Source organism: Sus scrofa, chromosome 5 (assembly GCF_000003025.6).
Source record: "Sus scrofa isolate TJ Tabasco breed Duroc chromosome 5, Sscrofa11.1, whole genome shotgun sequence".
Lineage (NCBI taxonomy): Eukaryota > Metazoa > Chordata > Mammalia > Artiodactyla > Suidae > Sus > Sus scrofa.
Window position 1 is genome coordinate 73,924,467 of NC_010447.5, and position 16,452 is coordinate 73,940,918.

General features: G+C 42.4%; 1 long non-coding RNA gene across 1 annotated transcript in view; it reads left to right on the plus strand.

Moving 5' to 3' along the window:
- LOC110260766 overlaps window positions 1-16,452 on the plus strand; it is a 29,088-nt gene that overhangs the window by 6,291 nt on the left and 6,345 nt on the right. The window contains exon 2 of the long non-coding RNA XR_002344169.1: window positions 7,521-7,640. This is a non-coding gene — a long non-coding RNA (uncharacterized LOC110260766). The remainder of the gene's footprint in view (window positions 1-7,520; window positions 7,641-16,452) is intronic.

The following is a 16,452-nucleotide window of genomic DNA, read 5'->3' on the forward strand; positions in this document are numbered from 1 at the left end:
TGATTTGATGACTATTTTTAGTGTTATGTTTAGATTCCTTTCTCTTTATTTTTTGTATATCTATTATAGATTTTTGGCTACTGTGCGGTTCATATGTTATATCCTATATATATAAGTGTCTATTTTAAGTTTATGATGTCTTAAGTCCAAATACACTCTAAAAGTCTTAAATTTTATTCCCACCTCCATGTTTTATGTTTTTGACATTTTACGTTACATCTTTTAATTTTGGAAGTCTCAACTTCCTATTGTACACACACAAAATTTTACTATTTTTAAGAAAACCTCACAATAGCTTTATGTTTGCCTTTATCAGTGAGATTTTTTTCTTTCATAGTTTTCCTATTTCTTGTAGTGACCTTTCCTTTTCCATTTAAAGAAATCCTTTAAATTTCTTGTAAAAGTGGTTTAGTGGTAGCGAACTGTTTTAGCTTTTGTTTATCTGGGAAACTCTTCATCTCTCCTTCAATTCTTAATAATGACCTTGTTGGGTAGGTATTCTTGGTTGTACTTTTAGCACCTTGGGTATATCATGCCACTCCCTTCGGGCCTGCAAAGTTTCTGCTGAAAAAGAATCTGGTAGTCTTATGGAGATCCCCTTGTACATAACTAGTTGTTTTTTCTTGGTGCTTTTAAGATTCTCGTTTTATTTTTAACCTTTGACATTTTAATTATAATGTGCCTTGGCATGGGTTTCTTGGGGTGCATCTTGTGTACACCTCTCTTTGATTCCTGGACCAAATGTCTGTTTCCTTTACTAGGTTAAGGATATTTTCAGGTTTATGTCTTCAAATAAATTCTCTGACCCTTTCTATCACTCTTCTCCTTCTGGGTCCCCTATAATGTGAATATTAGAATACTAGTATGCTTGAGGTCCCTTAAACTATCATTTTTTTTAATTATTATTATTATTATTATTATTATTTTTTTTTTTGCTATCCTGACTAGATGATTTATACTACTAGGTCTTCAGATTCCTGATCTGTTCTTTCACATCCTTTAATCTGCTATTGATCCCTTTATTATATTTTTCATTTCTACTGTGGTATTTTTCCATTATAATTGCTTTTTTATATTTTATATTTCTTTGTTGAAGGTCTTACTGAATTCATTCATTCTTCTCTCCAGTTTGGTTGGCATTTTTATGACTATACCTTTGAAATATTTATCTGCTTTTTTTTTTTTTTTTCAGTTCTCTTTCTCTAAGGCTTTATCTCATTCTTTCATTTGGAAGGTCTTCCTTTTTCTACTCATTTTGCATAACTCTTTGTATTTGTTTCTTTGTATTAGGTACTTTAGCTATAGCTTCCAGTCTTGAAAGAGTGACCTTATGAGGAAGGTGTTCTGTGGGGCTCAGTGTAGCCATCCCTGTGGTCACCAGAGCCAGGTGTTCCAGGTGGAATCCCCTCTGTGGGCTTCGTGCACCCTCCTGTTGTGATTGGGTCTGTTTGTTGTGAGTGCCCTTGTCAGGCCAGCTGGCTGAGCAGTCTGGCTGTGACTGTCGCAGGCATGCTGATGTGAAGGGCTTGCTCCTAGCATGACTGGCTGTGAGGCCTGGCTGCAACTATTGCAGGCATGCTGGCATGTGATGCCACTTTAGAGGGGCATCAGTGCAGAGTGACACAGCTTGCCAGGCGGGGTGGGGTTGGAACTGCTTTGGTGGGGCCAACCACAGCAAGTGGGTTGGGTGGGACTGGTTCTCAAGAGATGCTGGAGCAGTGCACATGGTATTAGTTAGGTGGAAGGAGAGTAAAATAAATGGCACCCTTCAGTGCTTTTGCTCAGAGAGAAAGTTCTAGCATATCCCTGCCCTCTGGCACATGCCCTATAATTAGTCAATAAATTTCCTTCTCATATGATATAGGCACTTTTCAACCTGCTGCCTCCATGCTGGAATTTGGAGCAAGTGAGTTTGTGTTCAAGAACTGCAAGAGCAGAGTCATTTGTGCAGATTTCTGGCTCTCCTGGATGTAAGCACCACTAGTTTTCAGAGACATTCACCATGGTGTCTTGTCTTCCTAGTGCAGGTAACTCAGGCTGGGAGTTGGATGTGGGCCTTGGACCCCTTTCTCCTGAAGGATGGCCTCCATGCTTGTGACATCCCTCCCACTTGTGAGTTGCTCTACCATGGGTATTGGTTCTGACCAAATTGCATCTTTGTCCCGCCTACCTGTGTTGATGTGGCCTTTTCTTTATATCTTTAATTGTAGAAAATCTGTTCTGCTAATCCTCATGTCTTAGAGATAGTCGTTCTATATTTAGATGTAGTTTTGGTGTGTCCATGGGAGAGGGCACCTCAGGATCTTCCTACTTTACTATCTTGATTTGGACCCCTCAGAATTTACTGTCCTATCTCTTCAATCAGATTGTCATATTTCAGCTTGTGGGAAGAGACTAACTCTTAACCATATTTTCTCAAGGTGAAGACTTTAATGGGAGTTTCTCAAAGTGTGGTCCTCAATATCCCATATGAAGGATATCTAGAAAGTCTAACTAAACATGCAGATTCTAAGGCCCCACCCATCTTACTAATCCTGTATTGCCTACAGTGAGGACCGAGAACAGGGATTGCAACAATCCTTTCCCCTGGTGATGCCTATGCACACTAAATTTGAGGACTGCAGCCTCATAGGCACAAGGAAGATATATGATGTCTGGCTTGAACTGCTTCCCACTGACATTCCTAAGATACCCTCGGGTTAAGTCTCTGAGGGCCATAGGGACCAGCAGGCTGGGCCTAAGAGTAGAATTTGTACATGCATTCATTTAACAAACATTAATCATGATCTTACTCTGCTAGGTATAGGTATATGATGGGGAGATGGACTGAAACAGTCTCCACCTCTGGATTGTAAAACTTAAAGAATCTGCAAATAGTCCCTTCATCACCATTTTCTCTTCATTTCCCTTTTTTTATTCCTCATATATTTTGCGGTATCTTCTGTTAGCCAGATTGTGTTCTATTGTTTTTACAAGACAGACAAAAAGCCTCCCCTCTTATAGAGTTCACGTTTCAGCAAGGAGAAAAGGAAAATAAACAAGTAAACCAAGATCCCCAAGTTAATTACAGATTGCGACCACCACAAGGAGGTAAATAAACAAAGTACTGTGTGAAGGGATTGACTTTAAAGGATGAGGTGGCATTTCAGCTGAGAATTGATGGATGAACGTCTTTTGGGTCATGTCTGCAACTGGGGCAGATTGATGAGTCATTTGAAGCACACATGCCCAAGATGTCATGGTGATGAGGAAGGTGGTGGTGAGGGTGGTGGTGAGGATGGTGGTGAGGAGGGTGATGAGGGTGGTGGTGATGAGGGGGGTGATGAGGGTGGTGGTGAGGGTGGTGGTGAGGGTGGTGATGATAGTGATGCTGGGGATGATGACTGTGATGGTGATGAGGAGGGTGATGATAATCACGATAGTTATTACTTACTGAGCATTTCCTGTGCATCGGACTGGGGTTTGTGTTAAACATGTTTTTGTTTTCTTTGGAGAGCCCTACTTGAGGCACACAGAAGTTCCCAGGCTGGGGGTCGAAGTGGCGCTGCAGCTGCCAGCCTGCGCCACAGCCACGGCAACCCCAGATCTGAACCGAGACTGTAACTTATACCACAGCTTAGGGCAATGCCGGACCCCTAACCCACTGACCGAGGCTAGGGCTCCAACTCACATCTTCATTGAGACTATGTGAGGTCTTTAAACTTCTGAGCCACAGTGGGAACTCCACGTGTTAAAAACATTTTTTTGTGCTCTATTTTGTTCGATCTTGGCAGAATGCCTAGGAGACTGATGTTATTACTCCCACTTGCAGATGAAGAAACTGAGGCGACAGGGATGTTAAGTGTTTTGTTCCGGTCAAACCAGTCATGGCAGATTGGACCATTAAACTTAGCTCTGTGTGATGGCAAAGCTTGTCCTTTTTGGTGCTACACAGCTTCCCATTATCATGGTGCAAGGCTGCTCCTGCTGACTGCAGAGGGAGCATGATGAAATAGAGTGCACAGGCTTATTATGACAATGAGGATGGCTAATATTAAAAACATACAATAGTATGGAGTTCCTGTTGTGGCTCAGTGGGTTAAGAATCCAACTACTATTGGAGTTGCCATCATGGTACAGCAGAAACAAATCCGACTAGGAAGCATGAGGTTGTGGGTTCAATCCCTGGCCTTGCTCAGTGGGTTAAGGATCTGGCATTGCTGTGAGCTGTGGTGTAGGTTGCAGATGCAGCTCAGGCCTTGCATTGCTGTGGCTGTGGAATAGGCAGGCAGCTGTAGCTCCGATTGGACGCCTAGCCCGGGAACCTCCATGTGCCGTGGGTGCCACCCTAAAAAGACAAAAGACCAAAAAAAAAAAAAAAAAAAAAAAAAAAGAATCCAACTACTCTCCATGAAGGTGTGTGTTCAATTCTTCTGACTTCACTCAGAAGGTTTAGGATCCAGTATTACACAAGCTGTGGCATAGGTCACAGATGCAGCTCTGATCCTGTGTTGCTGTGACTGTGGTACAGACCTGCAACTGCAGCTCGCATTTGACTCCTAGCCTGGGAACTTCCATATGCTGCAGGTGCGGCCCTATTAAGAAAAAAACCCCCACATAATAGTGATGATTTAACACCGCTGAGCCTCTACTCTGTGCAAGGCACTGTGCAAAACATCATATATTTGTTGACTCTTGCAATCCTTAGAATAAACCTTTGGGATTCAGGTGACAAAATTGGGGTTTAGAGTGGTTAAGCAATTTGGTCAAAAATCCCTCAGTTGGTAAGTGGAAGAATGATATTCTCTTGCCTCTGCTTCTCTAATGAAAGGAGCTAAGGTCTGGGCAAAGACCTTGGACACACACATGATACAGCTCAAAATAATTAACCTCCCCCTAATCCCACCCTAGTCTTTTTTCATCTGGCCAGGTTCCCAATGCCTGTGACTTCCTTTTCTCACTTTTTGGGACACCTGTTACAGAACCTCCATGCTTTTCCTCTCCTATGCTGACTTCCGAGGGTTAGCCATTATTTGCAAGTACCTGGTTGTGTCACAGGAGAGTATGCCACCTTTTAAAAATCTTTAGGTGAATGTACTTTCAATCTAGCGTTAAATTACCTTCAATCATTAACAAGCCAGTATGGGTTTGTCTGTCATCCTTTTTTCCATAGGTAAGGGGTTGCCGAAAACAGGGCACAGAAGATCTAGGTTGTGATGGGAGGAGGCTGCCTGTCTGGTCCTGAGACTGTGGCAGGTTTGGAGAGTGATGTCATAGAAAAGACTCTGAAAAATGGGGCTGGATGGGAAGATGGAGACTCCCAGGATTGCGATTCCCCAGGAAAGGATGGAGGCTCCTGGGACTGGAGGGTGGCTGGAGAAGGAAAGTAAACTTCGGCATTTTTCCCAGTGTGCTCCTTTCTGCTAGTTCATATTGAATCAACAAAAACACCACAACAATGGCCCCAGTCTTTATTATAGGTCTCTATGTAACAGCAGTGATGGCATCGGATGGCAGTGAATACCTGATTTATTATAACATGTTGTTGCTTTGCTTTTCAATAGAGGTTAAAATCTGAGACTTGTCCCATTGCTGGCAAATCTACTACTTTTAGAGTTTTGGACTCGTTCTGCTTGGGCTGTGCTGTGGCTTGGATGGGACTACATTTGGGGGATGACCTGGCCCCATTCCCTTCACCTCTGTGTTGATTTGGGTTGGGATTAGTGGGAGATGGTTTCATTCCTTGTGATTTGGGGTTGAGTTGAATTGAGCTGGGGAGAAAAAGTAGAGATTCTCTACCCACCAACCCTAAATTTTCAGGTCCCTCCCAGTGTGATATTAGCATCTGTCAACTGGTTACACGTTTTGAAGTCGCTATTATTGTTTCAAACTTAAATCTGGAAAAGTGGTGGGATCTTATGCATTCAAAGAGTGGCTTTTAGCTTCACCTTAGTCTTGGACTTTGGTATGAAAACACCTTTTATCATTCGTGTTTGGTTTTCTTGTGTTTTCTTTTTATGGCTGCACCTGCGGCATATGGAAGTTACAAGGCGAGGGGTTGAATCAGAGCTGCAGCTGCTGGCCTACACCACAGCCAGGGCAATTACTGGATCCTCAACCCACTGAGTGAGGCCAGGAATCAAACCTGCATCCTTATGGATGTTATGTTGTTTCCTTAACCTGCTGAGCCACAGCAGGAGCTCCCATCTTCTTTTCTATCCAGACTAATTATATGTAACTAGCTATTCATATTGCATGCATTAAAACTGTTCATTGTCCAAAAAGGATTAAAACTAGGTTTATGTAATATTTCACAGCATAGTTGAAGTTTTTGAAAAAGCTAGGGATTTATAGCTGGCATCTCTTATGTGTGGAGGTTGGAAAAATCAGTAAACTAGCAGATCAGCTGCCTTGGGCTCTGGTTCTAGCTGTGGGACAGTGGACAGATTCCCTTGTCTCTTCAGGCCTCAGTTTCCACATTTGCAAGGTGAGGTCAGAGGTGAAGGGTGGGGGATGGGAGGCTGCACTAGCTGACTCCTCTGCATCCTTCCGACCATGATTATTTTTCTTTTTCATTTTAGGACTGCACCTGTGGCATGTGAAAGTTCCTGGGCTCGGGGTCAAATAGGAGCTGCAGCTGCAGGCCTACACCACAGTCATGGCAACACCAGATCTGAGCCATATCTGTGACCTATGCTGTAGCTTGAGGCAATGCTGGATCCTTAACCCACTGAGTGAGGCCAGGGATCAAACCTGCATCCTCATGGACACTAAGTCAGATTTTTAACCTGCTGAGCCACAACAGGAACTTCTTGATTATTTTTTCTTAAAGGTGACTTTTGTCTCCTACAAACTGTCCCACTGTGTCACTGTTGTCATATTTTTGCACACTAATGTGTGGTTTCCATCCTTATTTTTAAATCATTGTGGCAATCTTTGCAGTGAATTCAGATTCTAGACTTGGCCTCTCAGGCTCTGATTGCAATGCTGTGATACTTGGTTAAAAAGGTTTCCATTGATTCTTTAAAGAAAATTTTTTTTGGCTGCACCTAGAATCTGGAAAGAATTTGGCTGGAAGTTCCTGGGCCCGGGATTGAACCCATGCCACAGCAGCAACCCAAGCCGCTGCAGTGACAAATGATGGCTCCTTAACCCACCGTGACGCAAGAGAACTCTCGATTCTCTTAAATTGTCTGATGTATCTCCTCTTTGGGTTTCCAAATTGCAACTTTGAACACAATCTTTTCTTAGTCCAGGCTTTGTTGAAATCTTCGGCAGCAGATATTAAAAAAAAAAAAAAAAAATCAATGAGCTTCATGCCATGACTTTTTTTTTTTTTTTTCCTTTCAAATCTTTTTGGCAAGCTTCAAGGTGCTCATCTCACCCTAATTCACAAAGGGACTCCTTTTCCTGTTAATGGAAGAGCTAAAGATGGCTGAACAGGTTTACTGCCGTGTTCATAGGGAATAATCTCTGATAACTATAATTAACTTGTAGGCTCCTGTCATAGGTTGACTCACCAGAACCTTCACACTCTGCAGGATTGATATTCCTCTTTGAGATGCAAGCAGATGCCTCCACCAACTATCTCGAACCGGAATGCCGCAGCCTCCCCTTCGTCCGCATTTATCCTTGGCAGGAGCACCGTCTATTTTGGGAAGGTATTCTGACACGTTACCTCTTGGCTGCAGTGGCTCCAAGAATGTACTCAGTGAACGGAACAGCCCTCTTCCCCCATGCGACAGGCAGCCCCAGCGTGTGCTGTGGCAGACGAAGCTGGCCCAAGATCAGAGGAGCTAATCGGCATCGGGTTTATTCCGGGGCTCAGGGAAGATGCCTGATCGCTTGGGAACAGCTTTTCTGGGGCTTTCTCTCCTGGTGGCCGGTCCTGTTGTGCAGAAGGGCTGGAGAGCTGTACGTGGGAATTCACACCAGGGTCATTCGATGAACATGTGTATGTTTCCGAACTTCATGTTTGGGCTCTTCTGAGGACGTTTCCGAAGGCGCATTTTTTTTTCCTGGTGATTCTGTGGGCTGCCTGCTCCTCGGGGAAAGCTGTTCTTCCTTGCTTGGGTTTGGGGGACGGGGAGGGAGAGGGTCTGCAGCTTCCCTCTCTGGAGAAGGTGGGGATCAGGATGAGGCAGCATGTAGAGAGCAAAGGAAACAGCACAGGCCTATGTGACATGCAAACAAATGTGTATGGAAATAAAAACTAAGGGATTTCTATGAAATAGGGCCAAGGTTTATTTTCCATATCTGGGCCAGATCTGCAGGACAGATCGCACCCAATGAGAATAAGTAAAATTTGAATAGAATTAGTAGTGAGCGGGGTGCTTCAGTGGGATTTCCTAATGGAATCCACTCCAGGGATGGTGTTATGGTCATTTTCTGGTATGCGGAAGTTCCGGGGATGGAACATGCGTGACAGCTGTGACCTAAGCCAAGGCTGTGACCATGTTGATCCTTAACCCACTGAGCCACCAGGGAACAACTCTGTGGTTATTTTTTTCTAAACTATTTATTGATTTTCTGGAAGTCCATCTTCTCCATATTCTCAAACCCTAACCCCCCAGCAGCTAAGCACCCTTAGTAAGAGGATATGCCAGTGGGTGCTAGTGACATTTACCAAAAAACCAAACAACAACAACAACAAAAACCCCAACAACCCAGAGTGTCTCAAAGGAGAAAAAGGAGAGAAGTCTACTCTGAATGCTGTTTATAGTAAATATTTTAAAAATTACAGAGCAGCGGTTGTCAAGTTTTCTGAAGTAAAACTACATTTGATTTGTTTTCAGGCATCCTAAGAAAGTCTTAACTTATTCTTTCTGAAATTTTCTTTAATCTCTTTTTTGGGATCGTGAATCCCCCCCAACCCCATCCCCAAATGGTTTCTTGTTAAGTCAGTTGTTAGAAGCGGTACAAATTCAGAAACCTCTCTGACATTATCCTGTGGGACGGTAAGTCTCACCACAACATGTGTCGCGAGTAAGGAAAACTCTACCAGTTGTTGACAGTAAGGTCTACGTGATCAATCACCTTGGCAAAAACAAACAAACAAACCAACAAACCCCAACAAAAAGCGAGAACACCAACAAACTAGAAATAAATTATTATTAGACAGGTCACATTTTTTTTGGAGTTATCGATCAATTAGGACTGATGAGATTGCTGTGAATCTTGGTTGGTGCCAGCAAGCCTGGAGGAGGAACCACAGATTTCCCTACATCTGGGAACCACGTAAAGCCCTCCATGTCTTGACAGCTCCAAGATTCCAAGAGAGATCGATTGCAAGATTTAGGAAGAGGTGATAGAGGATCAGGACATTTCCTAAGGATAAGCGACCTGCTGGGAGGGATTCACAGCATTAACTCCAACCAAGTGTCATCAACCCTCCGTTCCCAGGAATTGCTCCAGACAACTCACCATTTATGCTAGACATGTGTATTGCTTTCCATCCAGTTGTACTGGAGAAGGTGGAACAATTGTTTCTGGACACTAGGTTCCATAATGTTATTTTTTGTGCGTCTGAAGCCTTCTTTTAATAGTGAGTACCTTTAGCAGGGATGTTTCATACGGTTATAAGCCATTGAGACTGGAAGAGTAGAACAGGAGACTGCTGTCTCCAGTCTGCTGACTGTGCTAACAGTTTCCAAGTTCTAAGCCACATGCCTAGGGTGGCCATCTAAATCTGTAATCTGGAAAATCTTAGCACTCGAACCTATGTTAGGCAACTTTTTGAAAATTCTGTCAAATTTTAGAAGAAGTAAAAGTAGTTGAATTAAAATAGAGGAAAAGAGAGTAAGAATTAACTGCCCAGTAGTCTTCATAAAACTAATGTTATTACTTTGCAAGCTCTTTGCAATTATACACGAAAGCCAGGCAACATCTTCAAAATTTCCCTCTTTTCTTGTCATCATTAATGATATTCTCCATTTGTTATTCTTTTAAAGTGAAGCATTTCCAAGTGAATGAATAGGAATTCTTATTAAGGAGATAAACAGAGCAGTGTTGCAAAGAAGACAATGCAGTTTCTGGATGGGATAATCTGTTGTTACTTTAATGACAATACTTGCAGCTAAATTGTTTGGATTACTGCTCCACTGTAAAATACAGTACAATTTATGTTTTTCTTCATTTTGAGAGTTTAAACAAAGCATATTTTAAATGAGAGCACGAATTATATTCCAGCATTTTCACCTTTAGAATTCCCATTTTGGTTTTCTTCTGATTAAATGCGATCTCAAAAAAGAGAGTATCTGAGTATAAAAAGAAATAGCCGGAACACAATTACTTAAAAATATTCCACTTTGCATTTCTAATACATTTCAGAAGGTGGAATGAATATTTTATGCAGAATCCACTTTTGACTTGAAGATGGCTTTATATTTAAAGGTCTCTACCCAAATGTACTCTCAAAAAGAATGTATTCAGCTACCATTGTTTTCATGTCCAAGCTACTGTCAGAAAAAGGGAGTATTTGGTGATATTTCAAGAGTAATTTTTCCATTTGTAGAAAAAATAAATTCGAATCTTTATGCTAATGTGGTATGCTCAGCTGACCTTTGATTCTTCATATGGCTGAGTAAACAGATGCCATCATTTTTAGGTTATCATGTGAAAGTGAAAGTGTGGTACCTCTATCCAGACTCCAAAGGTGGGAAAATCAGACTGTAATGCTATTTATTGAACATCAAGTCTATGCTGTGGATGCTCCTCATAGCACCTTAGTGAGAACTATGTATACGTGTGAGTGGTGCAGATAAAGGCGTCTTGGTAAAGCAGTGTTTGGCATGGTGTACTGTCCCTGTGTGACTCATTCTGCCCTGTCCCCTCATTCCCTCTCCTGTGCTTGGTGGAGCTGAGGCTCCCGTGATCTGAGTACCTCCTTCTCTGGCACTGGTGATGGGAAGGATTGTGATCTGCTGAAACATACACTCCACTGAGCCAAAGACTAAAATATCCAAAAGGTGCTACTGCCCAGTTTACTGTATCCCATAGTACAGGAGTTACAGGTACACATAACCATATACAGGACTTAGAGACTCAGAGAAGGTCAAGGCTGGGCAGAGCCTTTGAGATTATTTTGCAGAGTGGATTTCACAGTTTCCCCAGGGTATGGGTGTTGGGAAAGGGGACAGAAAGGAAGTCTCGATCCCTTTCACCAAGAACAGGTCAGCTTTTGTTTTACGTACTGTGGTTCTGAGTAGGATTTCTTTAGGGAAAGCAGTGTTGTGCCATTTTTCCTACTAAAATATTTGAGAACCGCTGAACCTTTCTTCTTACAAGTAAGAAACTAGAGGCCCAAAGTTCTGTGCATCTTAATTCGACATAGCTTGCAAATAAAGAGGTTTTACCCAGGCTTGGAATTCTTGTGAAGCCAGTATGGAACAAATGCATCATTCTGGGGGAAACTTCTTGGCTGGAGAGCCATGAACGAAGTGTCTGTTTGCCATTGTTCTACTCTTGCAAGCACACAACCACAGTATGTGGGCTTGTGTATGTGGAGGTGTGTGGGCACCCATGTGCTGCTTGTGTTAAAGTGTGGGAGCCATGTAGAACTAGGGGATCAGTTTGGTCCCCTAGTAGCTGAAGGGACAGTGCTTAGAGCACTTCCTAACTTGGCAGGTGCTACTTGCTGTAGGGATCAGAAGATAAATACAATCCCAATTCCCGTGGCCCCTATTGCCACCAGTGTGACTTTGATACTCTGATGTGAGATTGAAGACCTCTGGATGTTTGGGTGAGGCCGTTAGAGTGTCCTGGAGTTCCTGTCCTGGCTCAGAGGAAACGAATCTGACTAGCATCCATGAGGATGCAGGTTTGATTCCTGGCCTGGCTCAGTGGGTTAAGGATCCAGCGTTGCTGTGAGCTGTGGTGTAGGTCACAGACATGGCTCAGATCCTGCATCGCTGTGGCTGTGGTGTAGGCCTGCAGCTGCAGCTCCGATTCAACCCTAACCTGAGGCCCTAAAAAGCCAAAAAAAAAAAAAAAGAGTATTCTGTTCTGGGTGTGGTATCCAGGCCCTTGAGTGCACAGCATGTAGGGGCAGGGGCAACAGGAAACTGTCCCCCGATGCCAGCATGGCAAAAAGCCCGTACCCACGGTTACAATCTGATTGAAATTGGTTGTTTCCAATTTTTCCAGAGGTAACAAAAATGCTAAACCCTGTATCCAGTTTCCCTCCTGAGTATTGCATTCAATTTAGTCCAACAAATATTTCTGCATGCCTGCTCTGTGCCAGGCATGGACCATGAACCACATGTGGACTCCACGTTAACTTAGGCCAGGATGTCCATATTTCTTCCCAATAGATTATTTAAAAATAGGTGTAAATGGGGTTGAAAACGATGTCTATCAGAACAATCTTGTACATGAACGAGTGGGAAAGGGGAGAAGCCCATCTGGGGGTCAGTCAATTCCAGGCCACTGTTACCAGGTAGAAACATGGGCCTTGTAGTTGCCAACTCATCTAAACAAGAAATTCAGATTTTTAGAATGTTTTTAAGTGTCGGCAACTAAGTGAAAAACAAACACACACATGAACTTTAAAAGCCCACATCTAAGAGCTGAAGTCTTCTTCCCAGAAAGCCCAGTTTGTGACTAATGCTTCAAATGCACCTTTGAATGTGATCCCTGCATTTGCAGTTGACTATCCTGCCATGGGAAACATATTGCGTCTGAGTCCACCATGCTGGAAGGCTCGAGCTGCACATATGGTTTTGGAGACATATTGTGGGCAGCCCAAGAATATTAATCATTAACAGCAGTTTTATCACCACCATTATGCAAGCTTGAGAAAGACATGGTGGCAAACCTGCAACAGTAATTTGTGGGACTGCTTTGGAAAAGGATCATCTAGAAAGAGATTCCACTCACACACCTAAAAGCAATTATAAGCCATGAGAAAGAAATTTGATAACAAGGAGGTCCAAAGGCTGAGTATTTTAAAATAATTTCTGTGGATGGAAGACCCGAGTTCCTTGCCTTCCATCACGACTTAGTTCAGTTGATTATAAAAATACATATTCTGGCTACTTGGTTTCACGGAAACCATGAAATGTTTATTTACTTGATTGGTAGTGCTGCTGCAGCTGCTGCTTCTCTAGAATCATAATCATTAGCACTGGCTTTCCAGATTTTAAAAGTGTGGGGACAAAGTTGAAGAGATTAATCCCTGAAGGGAATACAAATATTCTTTTACGAGAATGAATTGATGTGATAAGGTGTACATTAGTCCTAACAAATAAATGCCCTCGATAGAGACTAAAAGTTTGTATTCTCTCGAAATTCAGATGGTAGTTTTTTTTTTTTTAATATTCCTAATGTGGAGATCTTTTTTCTTATTTTTCAAGTTTTATTGACGTATAGTTGAGTTACAAGGTTGTGATAATTTCTGCTCTACAACAAAGGGACCCAGTCGTACATATCCATTCTTTTTCAGATTCTTTCCCACATAGATTATCACAGAATATGAGGTAGAGTTCTCTGTGCTACACAGCAGGTCTCTGTGGGTCAATCATGCCATGTATTTCAGTGTGCATATGCCAATCCCAATCCTCCAGTCCATCACTCCCAGTATCCCCCCCACATGTCCCTTTGGGTAAACATAACCTTTTCTTTTTTTTGGCCTTTTGTCTTTTTATTAGGGCTATACACGTAGCATATGGAAATTCCCAGGCTAGGGGTCTAATCAGAGCTGTAGCCTCCAGCCTACACCATAGCCACAGCAACGCCAGATATGAGCCACACCTGCCAGCTATAACACAGCTCACAGCAATGCCAGCTCCTTAACCCATTGAGCGAGGCCAGGGATCAAACCTGCATCCTCATGGATGTGAGTCAGCTTTGTTTCCACTTTGTTTCCGCTGAGCCACTACGGGAACTCCCCCCCCCCACCTTTTTTTTCTTTTTATAACTTTTTCAAAGTCTCTGAGTCTGTTTCTATTCTGAAAATAAGTTCAATAAGTTCTTTTGCAACCTTTTTTTTAAGATTCCTATATAAGTGATATCATATGATGTTTGTTTTTCATTGTTTGACTAACTTCATTTAGTATCAAAAAAAACCAACCCAATAAAAAAGGCAGAAGATATAAATAGACATTTCTCCAAAGAAGACATACAGATGGCCAAAAAACACATGAAAAGATGCTCCCCATCACTAATTATTAGATAAATGCAAATCAAAACTATAATGAGGTACCACCTTGTACCAGCCAGAATGGCCATCACCAAAAATCCACAAACAATAAATGCTGGAGAGGGTGTGGAGAAATGGGAACCCTCTTACACTCTTGGTGGAAATGTAAATTGGTGCAACCCCTATGGAAAACAGTATGGATATTCCTCAAAAAACTAAAAATAGAACTGTCATATGATCCAGCAATCCCACTCCTGGGTGTCTCTCCAGAGAAAACCATGATTCAAAAAGATACGTGCCCCTCGGTGTTCATTGCAGCCCTGTTTTTTACAATAGCCAAGACATGGGCGCAACCTAAATGTCTGTCGACAGAGGAATGGATAAAGAAGGTGGGGTACATACGTGTAATGAAAAGTACTCAGCCATAAAAAGAGTGAAATAATGACATTTGCAGCAACATGGAAGGACATAGATATGTTGGTATTTGGAGGTGGGGCATCCGGGAGGTGATTGGGTCATAAGAAAGCAACTGTCATGTGTGGGATTTGTGCCTTTATACAAGAGGCCCCTAAGAGGTCTCTCACCCAGTCCCCCATGTGAGGGCACAGTGCAAAGATGGCCATCTGTGAGCCAGGAAGAAGGGCCTCACCAGACACCAAATGTGTGCCTTGAACTTGGACGTTCTGCCTGCAGAACAGTGAGAAATAAATTTCTGTTGTTTACATCCCACTTGGTCAATGGCATTTTTCTATAGAAACCTGAAGAGACAAAGCCCTTAAAATTAACACGGTTACAAACTGCCCTTAATAGAACACTTCATAGAGCTAGTATTTAGAGCCAGGAACAATTGTGAAGATGATTTATTTCACCTCTTGTCTTTCTGATGAAGGCACAGAGAAGTCAAGTGATTGACCCAAGTGCCACACAGCCAAACTGTACTAGAATCTAAGTTTCCAGCATCTGGTATAGGAACCTATGACATTTATAGATTTAACACTTGTCGTTTCAATTACCTACCCATGACCTAAAATCCATGACATGCAGTATTTATAATTTTGCTGAAATAGGGATTTGAATGTGAGTGGGCGAGGTTGTTCCATTGAGATGAGTCAGTTCCCTGGTGAATGAGCCTCGCTGACTGTTTCGTATCTCATCTTAACCCAGATGTGCTGTTTTCTTTAAAGGGGTCACTTGAATTGTTTGGTTTTATTTTATTGCCTGCCTGTAGCAAAATTTCAATAAGCTGTTTCTTAAATGAAGGAGTGAATGAAAGACTACATTTTATAGAGAAAATTATATGTTGCAGAGGCACTTACAAATATTGAGTATTCAAAATTTCTCATGACGTTAGTCTCTGTGAATGTTAAGGGTCAACTGCAGTTTGTATTAATAGAAAAGATCTGCAGATAAGGAGGTAGAGTCTCCAGTGGTCTCTCTCAAGGGACTTTGAACCAGGCTCATAATTTCGTGGGGTTAAAAGGTAAGGCTAAAATAGAGACTTACACGTCAGATTCCTCCAGTTTGAACACCGGTCCCTGAGATTAAGTTTGGGACCTTTGAAAGCTGCATCAGCCCATTCCAGTAAAGCTGCATCCTCTGTCCTGTTTGATAAATTATTGCTTTGGGGAATAAAAAAATTTCATGCCTAGATGTGACCAAGACTTGCTTTATGAATATGCATGTCTGACTTGGGCAAGACACTTAGATTTCCTAACTCTTGGTGTCCTCATCTATAGAACTGACAGTGACACCTGGTGCTAAAGGGTGTTGGGAAGTTCAGAGGGAGCCCTTTGGGAAGCTGGGTTGGGTACCTGCCAGTGTCCTTTCCCAGCAGCCTCTCCTTCCTCTGTTGCACTGTGGTGTGCTGCTTGCTTGTCTGTGACAATCCACATCAAGCTCTTAGCTGTGGAAGGGGCAGGGGGATGTTTTTCTCCCTTGTGTATCCTGCTCTGTAAATGTTATTGAATAATGACTGCATAATGTGATATAAGGAATTATTATAATTCCATTCTGGGAAGTCTTTTTTTTTTTTTTTTTTTTTTTTTTTTAGAGCTGCACCCATGGCACATGGAATTTCCCAGGCTAGGGGTCGAACTGGAGCTGGACCTGCCAGCCTGCACCACTACTCACAGCAACACCACATCCTTAACCCACTGAGTGAGGCCGGGGATTGACCCCTTGTCCTCATGGATGCTAGTTGGGTTTGTTACTTCTGAGCCATGATGGCAACTTGCAAGTCTGGTTCTTTAAATTGATGGTAGTAGGCATTTCTTGACCTGAACATGATCTAACATATAATATTGAGTTCTGACCCCACAAAGGAAGATAGAGAACAC